The 22,482-nt window shown below is 32.5% G+C and overlaps 1 protein-coding gene across 5 annotated transcripts in view; it reads left to right on the top strand.

Moving 5' to 3' along the window:
* Nucleotides 1-22,482, top strand: part of LOC130901159 (probable nuclear hormone receptor HR3) — a 112,618-nt gene that overhangs the window by 5,228 nt on the left and 84,908 nt on the right. Inside the window, exon 1 of one of the 5 annotated variants that reach the window (XM_057812290.1) lies at nt 17,014-17,263. The exons of the other annotated variants lie outside the window; for them this stretch is intronic. The gene's annotated coding sequence lies outside the window, so the exon portion shown is untranslated. Of the gene's footprint in view, nt 1-17,013; nt 17,264-22,482 lie in introns of those variants that run through there. 5 annotated transcript variants of the gene reach the window in all.

Below are 22,482 nucleotides of genomic sequence, written 5' to 3'. Positions count from 1 at the left end.
TAAGATAAACTTGTTATAGGCAACATCGCACTGGTAGTTAGCTATCAGAATAAAAAGCCCAAGATAGCTATTGATTTAAAGACGAAAAAAGCTGCTTATCTATCGTTCCTTAAAACGCGTAGCTCTGTTTTCATATACAGAACATTAGTAAGGGATTGGAGACTGAAGACTACACCGAGAAATTTCATTTAATAGAAATGATGACGATTAAAAATTTTTATTTCCATATTTCGAGAACACGCTAATGAATCTGAACTATCTCAGAATTATTCTGAATCTGATTCACGATAACGGAAGTTCTAATTATCGATTTCGTTGACTCCAACAAATTTTCAGAATCAGATTTTCATTTCTTGACTTTTCAAAGGATTTCTGGGATTTCGTTGTTCAACGAGATCGAGCTTTTAATCAGCGTTAAGCAATAGCCGCACCTTGCAGATACCATTTTCATTCAGTTTAGCATCATTCATAATCGATTATCCATTTTAAACACATCGCCATTTAAATCTTTCTATAAGACGAAGTATTTTCAGGATAATATATTTTGATCGGTTTCTTTGATTATATTTTTACGTGGTGAATGTTTATTTAGCATTCGATTAGATTAGAATTAATTTTTATTTTGATATATGTACACCACTGCCTCGCGTCTTTTGGATGTTTGTCAGAATCTTCGTTTCCTTGTATTCTTTGATGAGAGGGCACCCACAAAAATCTGACATCTGAGTTGATGTTTTGTATTAGATGAAGTATTTCAAGCCGGTTGTTGGTGGAGATACTTTTTGAGGAACTCAAGGTATTTAAAGCATCTGTTATAATTACAGTTTTTTGTAGGTTTCATGATTGAATTTCGACCAAAGCTTGTAGGATAGCTCAATATACAGATTTTATATTTTAAGGGAGGTTTATCAGAAGTGATAACACCAGCCCCAACTCCAATATTCACTAAAATAATTTTAGATGGCTGAAATAAGAAATAAGTGGCGTTTATTTTTTTTTGTTACCTTTATGTGTGCCTTTGTCAAAAATCAATGATATTTTATTATGATTCAATTGTAGCTATTACTAATCACTAATTTTTTAGTCCATCAATCCATTTTTCGTGGTTTCAAAACTACCCCCTACCCTATTGAGACGACAAAAATCATTTTAGTTACCATTTTCTGGGTGATACATTTCCTTTCAGCCATTTTGTTTCACATTGAATCATTAACATATTTAATGATTCAAAATAGTAAAAACTACGTCACCAAAAATCACTTGAAAGCAAAAAATTATTCAAAATAGAAGGAAGTACTTACTTCTATTCACTACGAGATGGCAGTAATTTGGAGGTAAAAACATTATTTTTCGAACACACCCTATAATATATATTATTATGAATGTTCATACAGATCCAGTCGTGATTACGTAAGAGTGATCTTATTGCTGAATGTACATTGTTGCCTATTCTATTGAATACAATATGTGTATAAATTATTTTCACCTACACCATTAACAACAAAAATATACACATAAGTAGATGTATAATTTCATATCTTACATCCTTTTCTATTACTAATTTTATAAACTTAACGGATGTGTTTGTGTTCTAATTCTACCAAATATAAAAGGATCTGGCAACGTGGCCTTAAAAGTGAGTCAAACGTGGTATTCGCGTTAGCAACGTCCGCATCTAGCAGTCGTTGCGCCCGTGACGTCACTATTTCCGTATACGTCATTCAGGTCAATAAACTGCCTTGAAAGGTCGTGAGGACGCATTCAAGCTTCTGCTACCCGACGCTGTAAGGCGCTGGCGCATCGCGCGGATATTTAATTGTTCTATTAAGATTATCATTTTTGCTACATGTTTATTTCTTTCTGATAAATACTACAGTTTTTACAAACTTTCATTTAGTTTCAACTGTCTTGCTGTGTTTAATCAAATCAAACAAGTAACTTTGATTTTGCTATAGGAACTCTGTAATTAAATAAACGACGCAACCCCATCGAATTTAAACTCATTTGATTCGTAGTGACGAGTAATTTGTTACTAGATGGTAACCAGGGTCAGATTATGGGGAATTTTGTCATAGGAACTCTGTAATCAAATAAACGACGCAACCCCATCGAGCTTAGGCTCATTTGATTCGTAGTGACGAGTAATTTGTTACTAGATGGTAACCAAGGTCAGATTGTGGGAAATTTTGTCATAGGAACTCTGTAATTAAATAAACGACGCAACCCCATCGAGTTTAGGCTCATTTGATTCGTAGTGACGAGTAATTTGTTACTAGATGGTAACCAAGGTCGGATTGTGGGGAATTTTGTCATAGGAACTCTGTAATTAAATAAACGACGCAACCCCATCGAGTTTAGGCTCATTTGATTCGTAGTGACGAGTAATTTGTTACTAGATGGTAACCAAGGTCAGATTGTGGGGAATTTTGTCATAGGAACTCTGTAATTAAATAAACGACGCAACCCCATCGAATTTAAACTCATTTGATTCGTAGTGACGAGTAATTTGTTACTAGATGGTAACCAGGGTCAGATTATGGGGAATTTTGTCATAGGAACTCTGTAATCAAATAAACGACGCAACCCCATCGAGTTTAGGCTCATTTGATTCGTAGTGACGAGTAATTTGTTACTAGATGGTAACCAAGGTCGGATTGTGGGGAATTTTGTCATAGGAACACTGTAATTAAATAAACGACGCAACCCCATCGAGTTTAGGCTCATTTGATTCGTAGTGACGAGTAATTTGTTACTAGATGGTAACCAAGGTCAGATTGTGGGGAATTTTGTCATAGGAACTCTGTAATTAAATAAACGATGCAACCCCATCGAGTTTAGGCTCATTTGATTCGTAGTGACGAGTAATTTGTTACTAGATGGTAACCAAGGTCAGATTGTGGGGAATTTTGTCATAGGAACTCTGTAATTAAATAAACGACGCAACCCCATCGAGTTTAGGCTCATTTGATTCGTAGTGACGAGTAATTTGTTACTAGATGGTAACCAAGGTCGGATTGTGGGGAATTTTGTCATAGGAACTCTGTAATTAAATAAACGACGCAACCCCATCGAGTTTAGGCTCATTTGATTCGTAGTGACGAGTAATTTGTTACTAGATGGTAACCAAGGTCAGATTGTGGGGAATTTTGTCATAGGAACTCTGTAATTAAATAAACGACGCAACCCCATCGAGTTTAGGCTCATTTGATTCGTAGTGACGAGTAATTTGTTACTAGATGGTAACCAAGGTCAGATTGTGGGGAATTTTGTCATAGGAACTCTGTAATTAAATAAACGACGCAACCCCATCGAGTTTAGGCTCATTTGATTCGTAGTGACGAGTAATTTGTTACTAGATGGTAACCAAGGTCAGATTGTGGGGAATTTTGTCATAGAAACTCTGTAATTAAATAAACGACGCAACCCCATCGAGTTTAGGCTCATTTGATTCGTAGTGACGAGTAATTTGTTACTAGATGGTAACCAAGGTCAGATTGTGGGGAATTTTGTCATAGGAACTCTGTAATTAAATAAACGACGCAACCCCATCGAGTTTAGGCTCATTTGATTCGTAGTGACGAGTAATTTGTTACTAGATGGTAACCAAGGTCGGATTGTGGGGAATTTTGTCATAGGAACACTGTAATTAAATAAACGACGCAACCCCATCGAGTTTAGGCTCATTTGATTCGTAGTGACGAGTAATTTGTTACTAGATGGTAACCAAGGTCGGATTGTGGGGAATTTTGTCATAGGAACTCTGTAATCAAATAAACGACGCAACCCCATCGAGTTTAGGCTCATTTGATTCGTAGTGACGAGTAATTTGTTACTAGATGGTAACCAAGGTCAGATTGTGGGGAATTTTGTCATAGGAACTCTGTAATTAAATAAACGACGCAACCCCATCGAGTTTAGGCTCACTTGATTCGTAGTGACGAGTAATTTGTTACTAGATGGTAACCAAGGTTGGATTGTGGGGAATTTTGTCATAGGAACTCTGTAATTAAATAAACGACGCAACCCCATCGAGTTTAGGCTCATTTGATTCGGCTTGACGAGTAATTTGTTACTAGATGGTAACCAGGGTCTGATGATGGGTATCAGGGTACAAGGGCGAACCTGTTGTACTGAAGCCGTTAGATGTCGATGACGGATCTCTAGGGGGAGGTACCGAGGGCACAATATGAGTAAAAACTACTGCACAAAGAAAAAAAATTGAAAAGATAGGAGAATTGTTAATGAAAGGGATGTCCACAAGCGGCAACGATTATAAAATTTAGTAAATTTCCAATTAAAAATACTAAAAAGTTAAAAATAGAATTTTTGGAAGTAAGCTTTCATTATTTGTGGATATAATGAACTAAGAAGTTATAAATTAACTGACTCTAATGTGTAATTTAATATATTTTTAATACTTAAACTTTACACCTTAATTTTATTGATTCTTTCCGTTGTTATCACAGAATTTTATAAAAAAAGGGTGTTACATTTTAATGGTATAATTAAGAATATTCAACACCTTCTTCTCCTCTTGCTAACACACTTTTTTTCAATTAAATTTCAATTAAAGTGGTATGTACTATGATAAAAACGGGAAGAATAAATAATTAAGGCGTGAAGTTTTAGTGTTAAAAATATTTTTTTATTAGAGTTAGTTAATTTTTAGTTCATTTTAGTAACAAACGATAAAAACTTTAAAATTTAATAAAAAAAGTTTTTATATTCCAAGTGTGGAAAATTTTGACTTTTTATTGATAAATTCTGTTTGTTTTATAAATTCCTATGTTTGTAATTACACTTTGATTCCTCAGTCATTTTGGCATCTATTGAATTTAAAGCAACTCAAGTTTCCTGTTGTGAAAAATCTCTTTATCCAACGCCATTCAGTACTTTTGTCCATTGCAGTACTTGCATACCAGTTCAATCAGATAAATTTTTTCCTGTGATGTTAACGTTGTCTTTAAAAACAAATTGATTTTTATGACGTAGTTTTTGGTATCATAAATCAAGAATGTTTTATATTTTACCCTCACCTATCCGGAGAAACATTCTAAAATATGTTGATCCAAGATTATACTCTAATCTCAATACCGCGCACTCCAATTCAATCGTTTTGCATCTTCATTTTGCGGAATAACGCCCTTTCTATCAACTATTTTTACATACTTTTCGATTAAAAATTGTTCAAAACAGAGATCTGAATTAACAGTTTGTCAAAGTTTAAGCTCTTTAGCGTCTTTTTGGGATGTATTGGTTCATTCGGCAAGAGCTACTACGTTTTGGATCATTTTTCACAACCAGTGATGAAAAAACTGTTCTATTTGGTGATGTTGGACGTTGTATGTGATGGAAAAGTTATCTTTGTTTTCTACGGATATATTATAGAGAAAATTGATAAAAATATATGTCAGTAGGTAATTCAACTAATTTTATTAGTATTGTAACGTATTTCGTATTCGTTTACAATCTTTCAATTCGTGGGGTGAATTAATGAACACTATCCTCACGTTCTTAATTTATTTACCCACTTAACTCACAATAATTCACTTATAAATATCACTTAAATAATTTCTGTGATTACTTCCACTAATTCATCCATTCACTACGACTGTTTATGTAAAACTAACTAACTACGCTATATAAACTTATTAATGCATCTAAATGTTCTTGATTTTAGGTCTCTTCTGTTTTAAAATTAGTTTTTTTAATAGTTTTTAGAAGAAAGATAAATTCTGACGTTTCGACTTTTCTTTAATTTTTTATCATTTAGATGCATTAATATAACCTATTTATATACCACAAATGGAAATCTACAAAGTTCTAGAACAAAAAAACCAAAAGAAATAGACTTTTCTATAAAGTATTTAAAAAAAAACACTGTAATAAATCGCCTTCTATAATAAAAAGTTTATGAAAGGCGCCTCTGCCATTTATAAAAACAGATTAAAGGTGCCACGCGAAATCGCCGAATTTTAAAAGTCAATTGTTGCTGGACAGGGTCGGCATAAGGACCCATTTCACGAACTTTTTTGTCTTAAAAAATGGAGTACGTTGGATGAATTTGTACATTAATGCATAATAACTTAATTATAATATCATATATCAATATATGTCAAAGTCACTTATTATTTATATATTTTTAATTGAATTGAAACGGTTTCAATTATAATAAAATAAGTGCATATTTGAATTTCTTTAATTGATTATTACGTTATCAATTTTACCGTATTCGTCTATTTTCTTGAATTGGTTTCAACTGAATCATGCAATAGTTTCAATAATAGTTTAGCTAAGCAATTCATGCAGACAGTAACGTTTATAACAGCGCTGCCCAAACTTTTTAGCAATAAAACAAATTTGATTTCACAATAAAAATCAAAGTTTAAACTATTTGTTTGCTTATTATACTTTGCTTATATATACACAACAATCCGACAAGACAATCCGTAAATACTATATTAAGGTGCGTGTCGCATAATATTCCAATCGAATTATCTTCTTCACCACAAATTATTTGAAAATATTGAAGATGTTCTTGAATTGAAACTGATAGTGTTTCAAGATCTGTATCTTCTCCATCGTAGCTCAAATGAGTTTCAAAACATTTAAAATTTCTATTAGGAAGATTATTTTTTTCATTTATCTCCTATTAACCGCTAGAAATTGTGGAATTTGTCCTTAAACGAAAACATTTTTTCTTAAACGTGAATGAAACATCAAAGCCTCCTACCTTGGCTGAAACAGACGTTTCCTTTCGAAAGCAATCGTAAATTACAGTCCCCATATCTTTGCATAGCAATCTAGTATTTTTTGGACAAGACTTGAAGTAAGTACTTGGAAGTCTCAATAAAATTTTAAATTTCCACAACAGATTTATTTTCAGAATTTGACAATATAGTTTAAATTTTGGGTGGAGGCGACCGGATTTTTATTTTTTTTAACGTGCTTCGACAGCGCTGGTTATTGGTACTCAAAAACAATCATATGATACATAAGTACATACATCTTGGTGGATTGTCTTCATTTTTGTCGGGCAGTTAAGTGTCTCCTTGAGGTTGGTTTTCATATCAAACTGCTGATGTGCAGTCAGTGAGGATGTGCTTAACAGAAACTGCAACGTGACAATTTTCGCATACAGGACTCAAAAAGTTTAGGGGCTGATGAGAAATGGATGGGGGGAAGTTAACCTTCAGATCATTGGCAAGCTGAACTAGGATTTCAGGAGGATTCTTCGCATTTTCTTTGGCATGGGGATCTGTAGATTCGTGTGGAATGGGAGCCAGATGAAAGAGATTGTTACATCAAGAGCGATGAGATTTTGGTAGATGTCGTGAATGGTTTTGTGTGATTGAAGCGGAGTCTTCACATTGTCACAGCTTCTCTCCAACTCAAAAAGTTTAGGAGCAGGTGGGAAGTAGATGGGTGGAAGTTGACCTTCATATCATTGGCAAGCTGAACTAGGATTTCAGGAGGATTCTTCGCATTTTCTTTGGCATGGGGATCTGTAGATTCGTGTGGAATGGGAGCCAAATGAAAGAGACTGTTACATCAAGAGCGATGAGATTTTGGTAGAGGTCGTGAATGATTTTGTGTGATTGATGCGGAGTCTTCACATTGTCGCAGCTTCTCTCCAACTCAAAAAGTTTAGGAGCAGGTGGGAAGTAGATGGGTGGAAGTTAACCTTCAGATCATTGGCAAGCTGAACTAGGATTTCAGGAGGATTTTTCGCATTTTCTTTGGCATTGCGATCTGTAGATTCGTGTGGAATGGAAGCCAAATGAAAGAGTGTTATATCAAGAGCGATAAGTTTTTGGTATATGTCGGGAATGGTTTGGGCTATTGGGTGATCGGTTATTATGGTTTCAATTGACTGTATGTATAAAATTGAGTCAGTATATATATTTATGGGGAGTAGAGATAAATTTGAAAGCTTCGTACAACTGATTTGTTGTTAGTATTTGAGTATATAGTTTAAATTTTGGTGGACGCGACTGGATATTAAAATTAACAACTAATATTATAAACAATTCAATTCTTTCTGATTAAACATCATATTAAGTAGAAGTATTATCATAAAATAGTTTTTTCTCTCTATTCACATATATATTTTTGGTTCATTCACTTTTAAAGTGCCAAGTATGATCGATGTTTATACTTTAGTCCGTTTTATACTTACCTTGTTTTTTTTTCTTATATTCAAACTACGGATGTTATAAAAAAACACTCAATTTGTCTTCTGAAAATTTCAAACTTGACTCAGATTTCATGGGGCACCATTTGCATTAAATCTGGCAAATGATGTCTGAATTATGTGTAAATATTTTTTATCCCTAACACATGCTCGCTTTCTTTTTACGACTCGTTAGTCATCTGAATAAATTAAACATTCGCATTTTTTTTAAACTGGTGTTGCTTCTCTTTTTGTTCAAGCTAAAATTAAAAATTTATGTATGAAGTCGTACAAGTCGCACTCATTTGTAAAGTATATAACTTGACTTATCACACCTTCATTTTTATATATTTTTATATTTAATTGATAAAGAAAAATCAATAATTTTCTTTTGAGAACTGTTGAAACTTGATATTGCAAACTTTGGAAACTTGAAACATTATTTTGTACCGAAGCGATTTATAAATAATTCATCATCTTATAAATTCTTGGATTTAATATCGGTTATTACGTTTGAAGAGAGATATATCCAATAGATTTGTTTATGTTTCTCATAGAGGGTGCTAGTTACACGCTTCGCACCAAATAGTAATAATTCCTAAACATAGAAACATTTCAATTTTTTTCACTAAAACAAAATTAATAGCATTGTTTTTTTGTAGTCACCCATATCATTTTGAACATCACCATCCTGAAAATCGAGTTTAGAAATACCATCTTCCATGTTTGTAGACGTTAGTTACGATTTGGGATTCGAACACAACGACGATCATCGACATGGTACTTTTACCATTATCCTCAAAGGTACTTAAACCAAAGTGTTTGAGTCGTATAGTTTAACTTTATTCATGAATTTCGTTCAGGCAATTTACCAGTTCAACTCGAACTTAAAGCGACCAAAAATGTTAATATTAACCACTTCCATTTAGCACAAGACATATTGCCTACGACTGACCAAAACACTGATGCATGCAAATTACCCTGATTGTCTTAAAATTATCCGCATCTGAATGTCTAAAATTAATTTTGATGAGGTCTTTCACAATTTTCAAATTCCTCAATTAATTTAATTTTTTTTTGTTATCAATAAAATCCATTGAACATACAATTTACTCTTCTATTGTAAGTGAATGATGAGTATTAAGCCCCCCGCTGACGTTAACTACCAACTTATGAACAGCTATGTCATTATTTCTATTTAGATATAATTAGAAAGAGGTAGTTAACCCAGGTAAAAGTGTTTTAAATTTAGTTTGTTGACCTATATATGAGATAAAACGTCTGGAAATAGCAGAAATAAATACATAACGAACATTCAACAATTTATTATTAAAGATTTGTATAATTAATTTCCTCACTACTGGTGTGAGAAGATGCCACATTCTACCGGGGATATTAGAAAATTTAAGATCTCTATTTTTTGTGCACGATAGAGTTCCACCGCTCTTAGATAGAACCAATTTCCGAATCAATGGATTGGTAGAGGTGCAGAAGCTCCGATTCATTGGCCTTCTCGGTTATGCGATTTTAATCCCTTGGTTTACACAGTTTGGTCGTGTTTTAAGAAAAAAGTTTATGCTACAGAGGTAAATTCACCTAAAGAATTGAGAGACAGTTTTTTTTAATAATTTTCGGAAGATAAAATTCATATTTTCTTGATTGATAAGTCTTTATCAAAATATGATATTGACACTGACAATTTACGTATTTATATTAATCAATAGATCACATACATCAAGAACATCAAAATCAAAACAGAATAGATAATGTTCTAATAAGAAAAATTAATTTTTCCTTAGTCTTTACACCTTGAATATGTAGCAGTACTTAATAAATCAAATTATTTGTAGTTTTATAAATTTTACTTTAATCATTTAGAACTTTTCATCATTTATAGCTTTTTCTTTCTTATTAATGTGAATCATTTCTAGAAATTCTCTTTTTCGTGTATTAGATTCCGTTCCAAGAATTTTTGATCCTTTATAATTGAATTTATATATTTTTTAACGTATTGATGATCTATTAGTCTATTTACTAAATACTGAGATGTCTGCCCTATGTAGCAGCGTCCCAATTAGTACAAGGCACTTGATATATAATATTTCTTCTTTTGTTTTTTGTTTTAGATTTTAATTTAGTAAAATATTTGGATAATCGTTGATAAAGTCCTTGTACATATGGTAGAGAAGAATATTTTATGTTTTGATGTTTCTGTTCTGTTTTTTAATTGATTGTCTGTTTATCCTTTTCTTGAATCATTTTTTCCGGATAATTATTTTCTTCCAATGCAGTTTTTACTTTTTGAATAGCTCTAAGCATCTAAATTCAGGATCTGATAGTTGGATTCATCTATCAACCAAAATTATTAACTGTTTTTACGTTATTGTTAATTTTATATAATGTGACATCAAGAAAATTGATTTTATTATTTTTTTCGGTTTCGATTATTTGTTTTCCTTTACGAAAACAATAATTATCAGAAATTTTTAGAAGGTGTTCATATTTAATTCTCATACAGCATTTAATACTGATGGAATACGATTTTTTTTTGAGAGGAAATTATGTACTCGATCTATAAGAATTAATTTCGTTGGTTGGAGAGTACGAATGAAAATAAAAACCTTGGAATTAGTGGAGTAAACGGCAGCGGCGGCTTTCTTATTACATAATTGAGAAAGTTATTGGTGATAAGGAAGCTAACAACACATATAGGGAAAGTAATATACGTGGTTTTATACACTGCCGCTGAGTATTAACAAATTAAAGTAATAAAATCAAATGCTAAAATTTTGTATTATACGATAATGGTACCAGAAGTACTTGGGCCAACAAAGAAAACATAAAATAATTTATTTTTCTACGTATTTTCCTATAAACAAGTTTGTAACTCTTTTTATAATAAGAATCGTCAAGCTCCTAAAAATAACCATTAACTGCCGACATCACTGTTGGAAAATATTTGACCACCGGCCATTTTTTCAATCCAGGATGACAAAGGACAATATTCAAGGTTCAATAACTACTTAACACTGACTATATATACATATACCAACAAAACGTAGAATTTTCTAATCTCCACCTGCAGCCTAGTTCCGATAGATGCGATTAGACGCTGACCCGAGAAAATCTATCCTTAGATTGATCAAAAACATCTCGCCTAGGCTCGTGTTAGTAAGAAAGGGATCTCATTAAACAGTGTGGAAGGTGGAGGAATGTAGGAATGTTGGTTTTTCCTAAAACGTGCTACCAGAAGATTGAGTTATTCGCAAGATATTATGACAGCAAGAAGATTAGAAACAAAAGGTGACTTGGGTCAGGCATTTATCGGTCAGGAGTTGAAGAATTATAGTTTTAATGAGGATGTTGTTCGTGGAAGCTGATTGGGGTATGTATGTATTAATTGCGATAGCACATGACGTAGTTATTATACATTTTGATTGGGACATACAGTCTTAGTGATTTCCACGTTTCTTGTCACTTCAAAAAATTTCTGTCTTTTCCATTTATGGAAGCGTGAAAGACAGAGACCTGAAGTGTTAATAAATATGCGACTTCAACTAGGAAATCTTATTTTCTAGGTAAACCTTGTACAAAATCACTGGTTCATTTGGAATTTATATAAAAAAAATTTGTTACTATATCTGGGGGGGACCAAGATATCTTTATATTTCCTAGCCTTGCTCGTACACTAAATAATTATAAACAATTTGCGTTGTGTACAGATTGTACTCTACTGACTGTACTGCTCCCTTTCATTGAGTGAAAACTAAGTAAAATATAACCCGAAGACAAATAAAATATCAAATTAACTATAATTTGCATAAATTTCTTTCACGAACAAAATTAAAAACACACCCTTCTTTATACATATTTTAAAAATGATTAAAGGAAGCGTATGAATTAATAAATCATCATTGTAAAGCAGAACACGTCCCATAGCGCATTTCTCGCATTGCTTGATAAATTCCGATGTAGGAAGTAAAGCGTCAACTATCGACGCCGTGACGTCACCACGAGTCAAAACATGGCGTCGTCATAGAAACGTACTGGCGCCAAGTGTGCCGTTGAAGGGTTCCATTCAATTCTGTGCCAGTTTACAACATGCCCTTTGTGCTATTGAACAACCAATTTGAAAACTTCTTTTGCATAAAATACATTTTGCGGAAATTTATTAATAAACGCCAATGTTTTTTATAAATAAATAAATATTTATAAGATGATTTTCAAATTAATTGAAATAAACACATGTGTCCTTCTAAAAAAAAAACAGATTTTGTTTTTATGACAAATGCACTACATAAGTGATATTAATAAACTGTTTTATATCACATAACTAAATCTCACCTAAAAAATAAAGAAACGACATTTAATGTTTATTTCTTCAACTCTTTCTTGACCTACATTAATTAACCTCCATTATTTTATTCTATTCAATCAAAATTGACCATGACAGGCACTGTCATTTACATTGACACTTGTGACAGTGACATTTTTGACATCCATGACAGATCTATCATAGACATCATAACCCACAGATAAAGTAAACCATATTAAAACTAAAGAAAATTCGATACATATAAACTATTTTGCAATATATATCTACCCTGTATTATGAATATTATTTTTACAGTTATATATCTTACAGGTATACTTTTTTAACATCAAACCAAATATTAAGATCGTCGGGTATGTAATTTGAGAAGGTGTACTTTGAATACATTCGCAGGTACCGAAAAACTTGAAAAGCATCCCATGCAGAAGGCACCTACACTTTCGAACTTATGTTTAAACCGGTTCGCCTTTTTTATTACGGTGAAATCCATTTTGAGAGGGAGATTCCCACGAATCATTGTACATAATTATATAATCGGTGGCTATAAGGAAGTTTCGATATAAAAATTTGATACTGAACAGATGGCACCGAAGAAAAGAAAACACTTCGATGGTACCCTAACTGTAAATATTGAATAGGGGGTGATATAAACAACTTACCTGAAATAAAAAAAAATATCTATATACAGGGTGTTGTTTTCTTAAAGAGCAATATATTATAGTAGTTTCCCAATCAATTGCTGAAGCTATTTAAAAGAGCAAACACAAACTCACTTCAATATAATTTATTTAGGGTTAATAAATCTTTGCAATCGTCGTATAATAATGCAAGAAATATTGAAATATTATGTTTATATACACACCTCTTCCAGTAGATACCCTTCAAAGTATGGTTTAATTCTAGAAGAGCTTCCTACCAACTCCCTTTCATCCGATCTTCTTTGGTATTCCCTCTTCTTATTTATTCAAGGTACTGTCGTGCTTTTTATTTTCTATTCTTCTTCTGTTTTGATCCTCTCTTCGCATCTGAGAAAACTCTTAACCAACTTTTTACGTTGAAAAACAATTTTAAAGATTGTATCCATTCGCTAAAGTTTCCGCTACTTGATCTTACCAGCTGGAGGATCCTTTAAGTGGTAATCCTTATTCTTTTTTGGTCTTCCTTTCTTTTTATTTCCACAGATCGTCTTCCACTTTCCTATTGTAGTTCATCTGGATATTGAGATAGGTCCTCAGCTGTTAATATGGAAGCATGCCTTAGGGTGTTATCTTGCTAGGCTCAAGATTTCTTAAGCTTTCCTCAATAGTATATATTCACAATGTAGATACGTGCAGCATGATATGATTGAGGATGGTTTTAAAGAGGTGGGGCTCGGATTTTTTTTTGGAGAAGGTTCCTGTATGATTTAAGTGGGCATTTCAATGGAAGCAAACACTGAGTTGTTTGGTTCAGGAATGGAGTTAACGACGAACCGATTTGAAGATGGAAACTTGTCAAACAAACCGTTATAAAATAAAACCAGTAGCTTCTGATTGTACGAAAGTAAATTTGGTATTTTTTTTTAGTATTTAGCAGAAAAACTACGAATTTAAATATTACGAATAGTTTTTTGTGAGCTAAATTTATTGTATCAAACTTGGAAACTTTATTTATAATATTTGTGTCAATTAAAAGGTTTCATGTCACTTTATTCACGGAGAACTGTGAAAAAAAAATTAGAAAACGGTGTATTTCCATTGAAATCCCCATACTACTCACAAATGAAATGTTAGTTGATCTAGTAGTTTATACATACTTGGTAGCGGCCATCAACTGGTTGTACTGTTATGTAACCGATATGTACATATAACGTTTATGGAATTAATTTAATACTATTAATTTATTTGATTAAAGTGCGCCCTAATTTCAAGTTTCTTCAAATTATTTAATCGGTTTTGTACGTGTATAATACGATGTTGCCAGTATTTTAATTTTTGCTATAAAAGGTGTTCTTTCATTTCAAATCGAACAACAAATTTATCAAGTTTGTGTTAATGCTACACGGTTATGATTTTTTCCAAAATTACGTTCATTTTTGAGAGTCCCAACTATAATTCATTCCTAAATGTATTGAAGTAATAAATCTTCTTGATCCTTAAAAAACCAATACAGAATGAACATTTTAATTTCATTAAATCAACTCGAATTGTGATTATTTTCCATTATAATTAACTTATTAAAGTAGAAGTATTTTATGTAAATAACAGAATATGCCGAATTAAATATTGTTTTTAAAAAGTTTCTGACCTGACAAAGAACAAAATATTTCTTTTCCACAATCTTCCTTATTTTCTTTTAAATTCTACGAGGGTAGTTCCATAAGTACATTAACTTGACCAATATAAAAGTTAAACTAGATTCTACTCTGGGTGAGGCTGCTTCTACTTTATCAACAGTAAAATATTGGGTAGAAGGGGTCGCACGATCTGCATCGCAGAGGTCGACCAAATGAGGTGACGACTCCAGAAATGTTGAAGAAAATCTACAAAACGGTAGTTGATGATCGCCAACTGAAAGTGCGCGAGATAACAGACATAGTAGACATTTAAAAAAGTGCGGTACAACTGAAAATTTGGACATGAGGAACCTGTGCGCCAGATGGGTTGTTCAACGTTCGCTCAAAATGGAACAAAAAGAGGTTTCCATCGAATGTTTAGTGATGTTCCACAGAATTTTTGGGCCGTTTCATCACCAAAATAAAATAAAAATTAAAACAATGAACTGAGAAGAGAGAACAGGCTCCAAAGAAGGTAAAGACCGTTCCATCTACAGACAAGATAATTGCGTTTGTGTTTTGGGATAATTTTGATTGATTATCTTGAAAAAGGAAAAACTGCGAGTATTATACCAACTTATTGCAACGTTTAAGCGAAAAAATCAAACAAAAACAACCGCATTTGGCTAAGAAGAAAATGTTATTTCATCAAGACAATGCACCAACTCAAACATTCGTTATTTGAATGAATCATAGTTAGAATTATTACTTATACACAATATTCGCTAGATTTAGCTCCCTCGGACATTTTTTTCGAAATTTTTTGTGTTTTCTTCGTTGGGTCAGGTACTAAGGTCCTCGTCTGATGGAAATATCTCTCAAGCAAATGAATTTTAAGGTTAGGTAACAGAAAAATGTCGCTGTGGGGACAGATCTTGTGGATACGGTGGGTGGTTAATAAGTTCGTAGTGTAATTTGTGAATTATCCTAGTGAAAAAGCACTTTCATTTTTTTATTGCAGCCCTTTCTCTAATTTTTACCAGAATAAGCGTTTTAACAACATAAAATAAACCAAGTGTATATCATTATCATATGGTTGGTTTGTTAGAGCAAGAAACATATTTTATATCACTTTAAGATGTTTTTGAGCAAGATTTATTTCGGACTCAGTTTTTTTGGCAGTGACTTGAATTGCAAGGGTGTTGCCTACGTATATTTTTTTGCTCACGAATGTTCTTAGTCGAAAAAGTGGTTCTAATCGAGGTAATTATTTTTTTGTGCGCGAAAAAAACAGGATTTTAGATGAAAATTCATAAAATGGCACCATTAATAATTGTAAAAACCTACTTATGACAAAACTGCATTATGATTCAATTTTGACGTGACTATTCATCTAATTGTCAATATTAATGAAAAAACATTTTTAGACGACGCCATATAAAAGTTTTTCGTTCGTTCTGTATTCATTTACATACCGAAAGTTGCGTTTTGAGTGTTCTGTGTAGTGAAAGTGACTACTGCAAAACACTTTCGGGACGCTCTGGAGTCACTCTAGCCACTTTAATGTTGACAATTGACAGTTTCACTTCGATGATTTTGTATATTTTTCTTTCACCACAAATACGAATCAATCAATAAATTCTATCGAAGACACAAACAAACATACCTACCGAGATTCCATCAACATCTAATTCCATCTTATGCGTCGTCTAAAAAACGTTGTGTACACCGCGGCTTAAATGCTACTCGTCTGTTGCTCGTCAGACAACAAACGTCCAACAAAGTGGCACTTTCAGTCCTTGGCATACAAATAACTATTTCATCAAGTGATTATAGAAAGAAATTTATTATTTTAACGATAGGTTTAAAAATAAATTCCATACACCTCTGGCAAACCTTGCCCCCCCAGTTAAAAAACTGAAATTATTATTCCTAAATTGAAATTTGTTTGTCCCCCTTAGTTTTCTAAAAATATAATTTCTACTTCTCAGTATTTCAAGAAACGAAAAGTTTATTTTAAAATTAAAAAAAATTTTAGAAAATAATGAAATTTTCCTTTTTTAATATTTGATTTTTACTTATTTCGGAATCCCAATCAACCCTCAAAGTTACAATATTTAAAACCACCACGCCACTATTGTTATATATTTATATATATTGTGAATTTACCAAAAAAGTTAATTGTTTACGCTTGCGCACTCATCATAATCCTTGCAAATGCAGAGCCCACTTTCTACTTCGGATACTTCATTTAGTGTGTGGAAGACTTCGGATGAAAGTGTGTAGAGCGGTAGAAATTGTGTATCGACGCCGACGTACATTGCTCGCTAAAAGGACTAATTTCGTCACTTTATGTACAGCACGAGTCTTCGTACCGAAAACGGATCCTAATGGATAAATAATGACACGTGATAGTGAGTGAGAAAGTGTTGTGTGGATATTTACCTTAAAGGATTACGTATTATTATAACGCTTTTAAATTTAAATTTTTTTATCGGAAAAGGTGCGTAATTTTTCGAAAATTATCTAATATATATTAATTTCAATTTAAAAAAAATGCGGTAAATAATTTTTGATTTTAATTTAATCTATTTAGTCCATGTTCAATCTGTAATTAAATTTATTTTTGTAATAATACATGTTCTAAAATCTCTTAGTTACAAAAAAATAAATAAATAAAATACTTATCTGTGAGATATACCAGAGGTTAAATAAATTAATACGAGAATTTCTTTTTTAAATAAATTTCAACGTAACATCAAAAGTTCAAATTTTTTTACCTGTCTGAATAAGTTTTTAAGAAATGTTTTGGTTATAAATATCACTATTAGTTATAGAAAATTAAGAAAAATATAGAAAAATAAAAATTATATTATACGTAAATAAATGATGGTCAAACTGATATTTACAAGGCATCTCAAAAATATAGTTCGTTCCAAGATATAACAATAACTTCGATATTTTCAGAAGGGGGTATTATTTTTGATATTAAAAAATTTTAAGTTTTATAGTTTCTGTTTACATGTAAAAGTGATTTAATACATTTATAGACTATGAAAAATGGATCTAAATTATTGTAATTACCCAAAAGAATGCAGCTAACATAACACGTTATAAGTTAGGTTAGGTTGGATTTATAAAATAATTAATAGTAGTGACGGTTTGTGGTTACCACAAAAAAAAACATACCTTGTAGAAGTCGTGTCTTTTCAAGAAATATATCATAACTATCGAAAATATCCCTACAAAATTTAATAATTAATACTAATTTTTGACATTATATATCGTGGTCTATAACTTAATTAGCGCGGTTTTTTTTTCAAAATTAGAACGTTTATTTAAGAAAAACATGTACAATAGTATTATTCAAACTATTGCCCATCTAAAGTTATGACATTTTTCCATCTTTTTGTCAATTTGTGGATCCCATCCCAAAAGAACTGCGCCGGCTTGCCAGCCAAGAATGAATCAATCCAATTTTTGATATCTTGCTCTGATGTGAACCGTATTCCAGTGAAGCCGCTCTGCATCGACCGGAACAAATGGTAGTCATAAGGTGCAAGGTCTGGGGTATGAGGCGGGTGAGGTAAAGCTTCCCATCCACTGTTTTCCAAATAGTTCTTAACCGGAATAGCAACGTGAGGCCGAGGAAAATTATTGCCTCGTGGCTGGTCGCATATTTCGGGCGTTTTTCGGCTGTTGCTCTCTTCAAACGGATTAATTGTGTTCGGTATCATTCTCCATTGATAGTTTCATCCGGATTTAGCAGCTCATAATACAGCACGCCCTTCTGATCCTATCAAATAGAGAGCATTACCTTCGCGCCGTGGATATTCGGCTTTGGCGGATTTCACATATGATTTTTTGCGCTTGGGGTTGTCGTAATGGATCCATTTTTTATCACCAGTAACAATCCGATGCAAAAATGACGTTCCAGCAGCATTTTTGACATGCCAAACCACGTTTGCAAGCAATTCCCTTGCTTTTGAATATATCCAGCTGGTTTTAAACGTGTTGAAAAGGCTGCTTGAGTGAAACCCAAAGATTCTGCGAGCTCTTCATGTGTTTGGTAACAATCTTCATCGAGTGATGCCTTCAGTTGTTCATCTTCAAACTTCTTTAGCTGCCCAGGACGTTCATCGTCTTCCAAGTCAAAATCGTGCAAACCACTTTTGACACGTTCGCTCAGCTAGAGCATGTTCACCGCCCTAATCTTTTCATAGTTGTGATGTCACCACCCTGATTAAGGTGGTCGTAGTGAAAATATAGTTTCTGCAAATTCCCTGGAATTCAATTCGCTAAACTGTGTGCAAATAACTAATGAAATATGAAGTTTCGTTTTTGATTATTTACTTTGCAATAATACCTTGTAGTATATTTTGATGAGGAATATTTTAATCGAGAATACAAAAAATTTAATAAAAAAATAAATGTAATCGCTAGAGGGTCAATGCAATTCACAAATGTTATTATCGTGGATGGATATAAACTAAAAAAATGTATTGATATGAAAGTAAGATCAAGATCACATAAAAAGAGAGTGAACGGTCTCGACTCGATTTAGATTCGTAGTGATTGTGATATATTCAGACGTAAAAGTAGATTATGAAAGAATAAAATAAATTTTATGATAATAGTTGGATGTGAAAGTGTTTTTAAATTCGCAAAACTTTGTATAACTTTCAGATGTATTAGAACTACTTTCCCAAAATTATATACTAAATCCCAGACATATCAATGAGAATAAAATATTGAAAATAATACGAAATTGTGAAACTTGGTTCCTGAAAAATATAAATATAATTGTAAAAAATCAAGGGGTATCAATTATTTCGGCACGAGTACGATTTCTGTGGCGCCTGTTTTTGACTATGCCATTTTGTAAATCTCGCTTCGTTTTCGAGATATCGATACTTGAAGTTATAAAAATTTATTTTTATTCAATGTTTGCATATATCAACCTAACCTAATTCAACTTAACCTAACCTAACCTTCTCGTGGTGCACTTTAAGTGCAAAAAGTTCAAAAATCGTGAATTTTTTAGAGCCAATATTGTCTAAAAAAAATTTTCTTCGCATAAGGATTATTTTAGTTTTATTTTTTTCTTATGGGGAGCTTCGCCGACAATTCTTTATGAAAAACATCAAATTATTCATGTATTTATCGTATGTTAAATTATATTCATCACAGAGTGATTAAAGTTATCAAAAAAGGCTAATTTTATTATAAAAATCTGTTTTTTTCAATATAATTTTGGAGTATTAGGGTAAATAATATAAAAACTAAATAAAAAATCTTTTTTTTTAGTGAATTACAAGATTCATATTGAATTTGAAGTGATAAAATATTCATTTGAAACGAAGTATTGAACGCCATCTGTTCAATAAAGCTAATTTTGAGTTAACGTTTGATTATAACTTTAAGTATCGATATCTCGAAAACGAAGCGAGATATTATTCATTCTTCATTTTCGATTTATTTTGGCCTATTTAAACCAAATCCGCTGTTACGTCTACGGCTTGACTGAAAGTACGTAGGTTTTATGTTATATATTGATTTGCAACCAAATGGCGCATTCTTAGAGCGAAAAGTAAAAAATTTGTCTAGAAAATCGTCAAATAATTTTTAATAACAAATAAATTATGCAATAAGAATAGAAAATCCCCTGTACTTTCAAAGATAATGTATTTTTCAAGATGTATTCAAAATTTCAAGTCAATAGGTTGGAAATTGTCTGAGCATGAGTCTAGTCAATTCTAAAAAATGCAGTATTGAGACAATTGGCAATATCCTTAAATTGCCATCCTAAAAATCAAGTTTTTCAAGGTTTTTCTCAGCCATAATTTTTTGGGACATATTTTTTGATATATTAAGGAACTATTTAAAATAAAATTCGATTTTGAACATCCTAGGGCGGCCTAATGTCTTAAATAGATACAAAAATCATTTGGAAACAGAAAAATATTTACAAAAACTACGATTTTGAAAAAAGAATCATACTTTTGGTAGGGACTACGTCGCAATTGATTAAATACACTGCAAAAAACGTCAAATCAAAAAAAAAATTGCGTCAACGCAGCCTAATTATAACCGATGCCAAAAGAAACACTTTTCAGTTAATATTGATTACATAGCCTTCTAATTGGTTGGACACCGTTCAAAAAAGTTCAAAAAAATGCTGTCGGAGGGCTTGTCGTAAATTAGCAATTCTTGTAATGATAACAACTACGTTCTTATCATTTTTGCAGTGATCACAAGCTTAAAAACCGTGGGTTACACACCAAATTATGGTGCTCAAAATTGACATCTGGGCGCAAAGTTTATCATCATTAATTTTTTTCCTTATTTGGAAAAAGTTAAACTAGAGAATATTAGTTCACCTAACTATTTGTAGTTTTAAGGGTTCATAAAGTGATTTTTTGAATATCCCTACAGAAAAACATCAAAGAGGGCAAGATGAGGTGACCTAGGTGGATAGTTCATCGATACACGTCTTTCAATCCATATTTCTTCAAACTGGTTATACAGAAACTTTCGAAATTAACACCATAATGTGGAGGTGCACTATCTTGTTGGAATCAAATACAGTTGAGTCCGACTAATCCGAACTAATTGTGGACCAAATACTGTTCGTATCAGCTGATTGTTCTGTTTAGCCGAAATAACTAAAATAATCAAATAGAATGCTTTTTAACGTGTCCGTAGTGTTAAAATATGAACTAATACACAAAAACCAGTTTCAACTAGTCTATTTACTAGTAATGAAATGCTCACTGCGTAACTATTTATAGTTTTGGGACGTGAGTCGGCGGCCAGACTACGCTTGATGAATACGATGACAACTCTGGGCGCGGACTGTACGCACTTCTAACCGAGACTGTACTTGAAATCTTTAAATGAAGATCCAAAAGATTGAAGAAACAAATTTTAAGGATGTTTCTATCGGGCAGCTCAGTCTTAGGAAAATGTTACATTTGGAGCAATAAGAAAATCTTGGAATAAACTATGGACATCTTTGGAATTCGAGAGAGTCTACGATTCCACTGATACAGAACATTCCAGGTTGTGAGGATGCAGTCGAAGCAGACGCGAATGAACCAGGGTGCGCGGAGGGAGAAAAAAAACTCTCGCACAATGAGGCAGCAGCTGCTTTTGACCTTGCCCTTCGCTACTTGGAGCAACAGTCTAATGCCACACGGTGTTCATGAGAAAATGGCGGCCAAAAACAGATTGTCAAAGCTACAACAAACGATGAGGGATTTTATGTCCGAAATTAGTTTATTCTTTTGTGCAGAAGAATCTTTTTGACTGCATATTTGTTGTTTTGTTTATTGTTTGCGCTGTATCATTTTAGTCAACATAATTCACCCTTCTGACTGCTTTGTCTACTTTTAATTTTGTAAAATATATTTTTACATTAGTCCAAATTATGTACTTATTTATAAACAATTTCTGGAACGTGTTTAGATTAAGGAGAAGTTCGGATTACCCGTGTTCGAAATAGTGGGATTCAAGTGTACTAAGATCCACGTTTTTAATATTATTTGGATTCGGAAAAGATGCTTTAGGTCCGGAAGCACTGTCATACGAAGATCCCTCAGAAATAACGACTATCAAATCATCCCCTGACAATTCCTATCTATAAATTAATATTTTGAGGGCGCTGGTAGTGTTTTTTTGAATCAGTGTATCACTTGATTCATGTGAAAATAATACATATTA

This window comes from Diorhabda carinulata, chromosome X, assembly GCF_026250575.1.
Source record: "Diorhabda carinulata isolate Delta chromosome X, icDioCari1.1, whole genome shotgun sequence".
Taxonomy (NCBI): domain Eukaryota; kingdom Metazoa; phylum Arthropoda; class Insecta; order Coleoptera; family Chrysomelidae; genus Diorhabda; species Diorhabda carinulata.
The sequence above is the reverse complement of the archived record's forward strand: the minus strand, read 5'-3'. Positions and strand labels throughout refer to the sequence as shown.